A 6,424-nucleotide genomic window follows, 5' to 3' on the forward strand; every position below is an offset into this window, starting at 1 on the left:
TATGAAGAGATAACTGTTGTCAGCTTTTCCAGGTCTTATTTTGTCCCAGTAGAATGAAATTTACCCATTTGGAACTTCTCTTCAGGTTAAGCAGCTGACAATTGTTTCAACATTTTAAAAAGTAGGGAAGACCTGGCTTATTAAATAATTGCAAATATTCCTGCTGGCTTTAATGATCTTTGAATTAAGCTGTAATTATGGCTAAAGATTAAAAGCCTGATCATATCTAGTTGGAAGTAGATGAAATTTCTTGCAATTTCTTGCAGTGCAGAGTGAAGATTCTTCATTTCTACTTTTGAAAAGAGGTTCAAACATGAACATTTCAAATGACAAGACATTTTTTAAAATGTAATGGGTAAGGAAGAAAAATATGCGCTGCCAATCAATATTGTTCTATGGAAAAGGGGTCTTGTAACACAAAACCTAATTTGTTCTTTGACAAGAATGCACACTGGAGGATGAAGGTACCTCTCAAGATGTAACATTCTTAGAATGAGGTGTTGTGCAGCTGATCCTGTCTGGGGGGTGTGGGAAATAATTCATCATCCCTTTACTTCCCCCAGTTGTACTTTCTCTTAATCCTTGATGTTACTCTTTTTAAAGTGTTTGAAATCTAATTGTCTCCATTTGATTAAATATCAGAATCCATGGAGACCACAATGTATGGCCAAAAAGTGACTGAAAAACCCTAAAAGAGACCTTTCAAGGGGAATCATTAGAAAAAAGGGGTGGTTCCTTGGCAGATTGGGAGTGATTCTGCCTAAGGGTTATGCTGTTGTATATGTTTCATCAAAGACTATCAGGGCGGTAAAAAGTAATTTTTAAGTATGGACAAAATCTGGTATTCTCTTAAGCAAAGATAAAGGCAAGACTATGATGCTCAGGGATCTAACATAATTTAGTTATCATCTACCCTACTCAAGTCACACCCAAAACCTCTTCTGCAAAATGGTATGTCATGATACCTTGGGGAACAAGGATCCTAAAGAAGGATTTAGGAGTTATATTCAGGAAACAAATTAGTGTAACTGCTCAATAACATAGGAAATATCTTAAAGAATATTACAAATGCCTTTTAAATTATGTAGGTTGTAGCTGAAGATGATATAGAAAGAAGTAAAAAAGCCTTAACTTCTTGAAATCTAGCTCTCACTTTCTATCATTCTTGGCTTACCTAAACAGCAGAAAGCAGTGAATGAATTTAGGACATAAAAGCTCAATTTTTGCAGTATGGTGAGTTAAATCCTGCAATGCAATTCACACAAAGAGCAGATCTATGTTGTGCAAAGGACCTCCAAATTAAAGTCATCCTGACCTGTAGATCCAGATCACATAGAAAAACACTTCACAGAGATATATCCTTGATTCTCAGAAGCAACTAGAAATTCCTGCCTAGAGGGACTGTCTCAGAGCAGTATTTTCTGTAGCCACAGTGTAGAAAACAGTGCGCAGTGCAAGTCTGCTTAATCTGGAAAAGTTATCAAACTAGGGATAGTCTAGTGGTAAATAAGTAAAAATATTTGCTTAAGTGGTGGAGGTCACTAATCACCTAATTAACTGTGTAAAGCCATGGTGTCCTCTTCACCTCCTGAGGACTCCGGGTTAAGTTATGAGCCTGATATTAATTTCTTATGAGGATTTGGCTAGAGCACCCTTATGTCTGTAAAAATATGGAACTCATAGAATTCTTTTGAGCATCAGTTCCCAGCATTCAGGCCAGGAGGATCAGGGCACGGTGAGCTCAGAGCACACCACCCCAGGTGGGTGATAAAGGTTTCCAGTTGTCAGCTCATGAAGAATTTGATCTCCCTGTAAATTGCTGAGAGTTATGCAAAGCACTTGGATACACATGCAGCTCTAGAGATGGATGAAAAATGTTGGGGGTTTTTTTAGCTGTCATCTAAAAATTTCAAAATTTTGCAAAGCCAAGAAATTCCAAGTATGGATTTAAGTGAGGGAAAAGTGACTGTCTTTTCCTCCCTCCCATAAAAGAAAAGTAGCTAAATTTAAGATAAAGAAACCAAACGCCCCACACAAAAAATTGCCAAGCAACCTGTTTATCAGTTCTGGACTTGTTTTTTAAGGAAAAGATGTAATAACTTTCTCATTAATTTAGAGGAACTATGAACAGAACTTTTCAACCATCAGAAAAAATAGCAATAAAGGCAAACAGATATAAGAGTAGGGGTTTTTTTCTCTCCATCTCTGCTTATGTATGTCCAAAGGAAGGCATGCATGCAAGCAATGTGTTTATATTCAGACAGCTCTTCTCTGGTCCTGCATGGGTGTTTCTGTGAAGTTCCAGAGGCTTTAGGATGTGTTCAGGAGAAGTTCTTCTTCACACATAAAAATTCAGGCGCTGTCACTCCCGTGCTGGAGAGCAGTGCAGCCTTTTAGTAGCAATGTTAAACACAATACAGGCAGGTCTGTTACTTCTGCTGTGAAAGAGAGTTTCATTTGATCTGTGAGCTTTTGGCTGATGGCCACACTCACTGACACTGAACCATCCTTTCACCTCTGTGAGATGTTACAGCAGGCAGAAGCCCTCAGACAGAAGGCATCTCAAGCAAAGTTTGCATGTATTTGTCATCATCCAATGGCCTTAAATGTCTGTGGGGCTTTTTCATTTCATCTGCAAATGCATGGCCAGATAATTCCAGCTATGTTCCTTCCCTTAATGGGAATGGTATTTTACCATGCTGTGGTACCCCCTCTCATGTTGCCTCACATGTGCTGAGAAATCCAACAGATTCCACAGCAGTTTTGTAATTTGTCTCCTGCAAATGTCATCTAGAACTGGTGGGATCAGTCGTGCTTAAAATGAAAAGCACTCTCAACATCATGGAAATAGCTAGAAGCTAAAATTTCTTTTTTATGGCTTGACCCTAAAAAATCCTGACCTCCTGCATCTGTCCATTTTTGACCGAAAAATAAGTGGCCAATTGGGATAAAGCCCAAAGTTCTGAATGAACAAGTGTATTGGCAGGAACATCCATGGAAAATAGTTTATTTCAGTATTAAAAAAAGAAAAAGAAAAAATTGTCAGGAGGGAATCTTAGATATATTGTCCTCATAATCTGGATTTTATTCAATCAAATAATGAGTAGACACATACTGTATAACTTAGTACCAGTCAGAGCAATGAAATTTCCTTTCTACAATATTCTAGCAGTTTTTGTAAAGGGATACATTGAGCAGAAATTATTTACATGGATAAATCTGAGAAATCAAACATCTGAAGGATGTAGAAAAATTTGCTATGAAAAGCACAGATACTTTAGTCATTATTAGAGAATTGTTCAGCCTCCAAAGGTGCATTTGTTCTTATCGCTCTGGATGATGGTACAAATATACTTCTGGCAAATTAATTTGTTTCTTAGTCTTCATTTGGTAGACTCTGGTGGTGATGGAAGATACCTGGGGTCTTGCAGGTCTGCAGAGAGCTTTTATTATCACAGTCACAAAATTTTATCTCTTTTGGGTTGGAGAATTAATTCCTGAATTTAGAAACTGCGCAGTTAAGGAGGGCTCGAACATAACTGTTGTGGCTATAACAGGGACAGCCAGATTTGTTATTAACAGCCAACTCAAATATTAATTGAAAAACGTCTCCTGTTTTGGTTTAGAAAATGAATGGAACTTGAGGTGTAACAAACAAGCTGCTTAATATGTTTGCCACAGTTTCCCATTGGTAATTCTCATATGGCTCAACAGAAGGCAGGAAAATTGGCTAAACCAGGACAAAGACACAACAGGCTGATTTCTGCTGATTTATGCACTGAAAGTGGGGGGAAAACCCAGTTCACCCACACTGTTGCAGAGCTCTCGTGGGTGTCAGCACTGCCTTACATAGCAGCAGGCTGTGCAGGAGGAATTTTTTTCAAACCTACACTCCCCCTGAGCCCCATGTATTCTGGGGCTCTGTCAAGAGAGTCTTGGTGGGAACAGCTCTGATTTTTCATCCTGGTAGGAGAGAGAGGGATAAATTAGCCTGGGTGGGATGCTCCCACTTTTGAGAAGCCTGACGTGTCTACTAGTCAGAGAAGGGAGCCTGACAAAACCTCATGGCTCCAAAATGGGTCTAGCAGGGATTTGTGATGAATTAGGGCAAAATTGAGAACAGTCATCACTTGGTCTCCTGGGTAAGCAACCATCAGCTTCTTCAGCTAACTGTGCCTTGGTATCTGGGCTGCTTGTTCTCAGGATGTTATTGTAACTCTGAGCATTGTCCCAGGTGAAGGCCTGGGAGTAAATGAACTTCAGCTGCAAAATTAAAAGGTGCAGAAACAGTTCTTTGTGCCTCACAGACCTCTTGTACCTTGTTCTTCCCTTATTCCCACTGGCTCTGACCCTGGTTTGCTTTCCTGTGATGGACAGAAAGAATTGGCCGCTTTTTCCTCCAGCTCTTCCCTTCTGCATGAAGGCCATGTTGGGGCTGTCTAAAAGCCCTGACTTCATTTTGGGTTTTTTTCAGTCTTTTAATATATTGCCTGTAGACTCTTGCACACACAGAGATGTGGCATCCTCTGCAAGGGGTTCTGCACCACATCACTGTGGAATGAATTGTTCCACACCTGCAAACTTCCCTCCAATTTTCACCTTCTCTTCCCACACATCCTTAGTGGGCCATGACCAACAAATGGTGCTGCTTGCCTTGCTGTGACTGCAGCCATCCTTCAGGCTGTGCTGGGTGCTGGGGTGCTGCTCTAATTAACAAAGACAAACAAGGAGTATGTTGCAGTGTGAAGATGTGCAAGACCAAGTTAGAGCCCAGAAAACAACCTTTTTTTTTTTTTTTTTTGCCAAAAAACCTTATAGGAACTGCCAAGAACTGTGCAGCATTGAAACTTTACTGCCTTTCTCTCTCCCTGTAAGGAACATTGGCTTTGACCTGCTTTCTTCAATATAAACAGAGTTGTGTATGAGATTAAAATGCACAACCATAAGAATTGCTTCACTGCCCATTGTCCCTTGCTGGGGAGGAACAAATTGAACAATCCAATGGCATATGTTAGTCACACTGCTTCACACACTGCTGGAATGTTTTCAAATGCTCTGGTGCCTTCAATTAGGAACCCTGTAGAAATGATATTTTTGGACAGAACTGTGACATGTAAAATTAAGTATGGATTACATCAAGCCAAGCAAATGTGACAGCCATTAGAATAAGCGTGTGCCAGCCTTCCCCAAATGTATGTGTTCTGTGGAGTACTTTCTAAACTGCAGATGACTGGCTAAGGTGTGCTTTGGTTTTTGATAGAAGTGCTATTCATGTTATCTGAGTGCCATAATTTTGAAGTGGCTTTTTTAAGGATAATGCACACTCTCCCCTCACACAAATGGCCCATGTAATACTCTTAAATGGTCTTGCTGAAATTGGACTGAGTGCTGACAACTGACAAGATGAATAGAAGTGTCTGAGACTGGTCAAAATCTGCAAGCAGCTTTGTGAGAAAAAAAAAAAATCCAATTTCAAAGTTCTTTCCCTTTTGAAGGATTTGTACCTATTTCACTTAAAAAAATTAACTGTCCGTTCTCCTTGCTTTCATGAATGCTTTACATAATGGTTAAAGAGCATTCTCCAACAATGCCAATAGTATCAAATGAAGTATTTAATTTAAAAGATTTATTTTATTTCTTTCTTGTCAGATGTCATTTCTACATTCTGACTAAAAAAAAAAAAAAAAGAAAAAGAAAAATACCCAAACCCATCCTTTCACTTCAAAACTCTCCAACCAGCATTAAGACATCTTGAAAATCTCTCATTTGCTGCAGGGTAATTAGGATCAGAACCAGCATTTTTACACTTGATTTCCTCAATATGCCACAGTTAAACACTTGTTATCCTTACCAAAACCGGAAGGTGGCAAGCACTCTTAAAGTATGAGCTGGATTGAAACAGGACAGGCTCCCTTCCCAGAAAACCTCAGCCACCATTGTCCTCATCTCAGCCACGGCTTTCCCAGCCAGAAATTCGTGGTTTACAGCACCCAGTAAATCACAGCAGGACAGGACTAAAAAGGAAAGTGTGGAAGAGATTTAAATGTGTCTTCTTAATTTTAATTTAAGCAAAGAACACGGAGACTGAAGTAGAAAATAATTGCCTAGAAAATAAAGCTGACTGGAAAACATGAAATTTCCACCCCATAGCAGCCCTGGCCAAATCAGGGTTCAGAGAGGTTGGGCTGGCTGCCAAGTGTGGCCAAAGAGGAGCCACAGAGCACCTGGAGCTAAACCTGCCCCCCAGCCTGTACACAAAGGCAGAATAATGTTACAAAATACTAAATAATGCTTTGCATGGATTTTCCCAGAAAGAAACTAACCCCAAATCTTACTTAATGATTTCAACTATTTTTCAGCAAAAGCTTCATGCTTTGTCTGCTAATCTGTCAGACTTGGAAAATGGAGCAATTTGTGTGTGAAA

Source organism: Melozone crissalis, unplaced genomic scaffold (assembly GCF_028551555.1).
Source record: "Melozone crissalis strain CALT ecotype California unplaced genomic scaffold, PUWL_Pcris_2 ptg000019l_1, whole genome shotgun sequence".
NCBI classification, from domain to species: domain Eukaryota; kingdom Metazoa; phylum Chordata; class Aves; order Passeriformes; family Passerellidae; genus Melozone; species Melozone crissalis.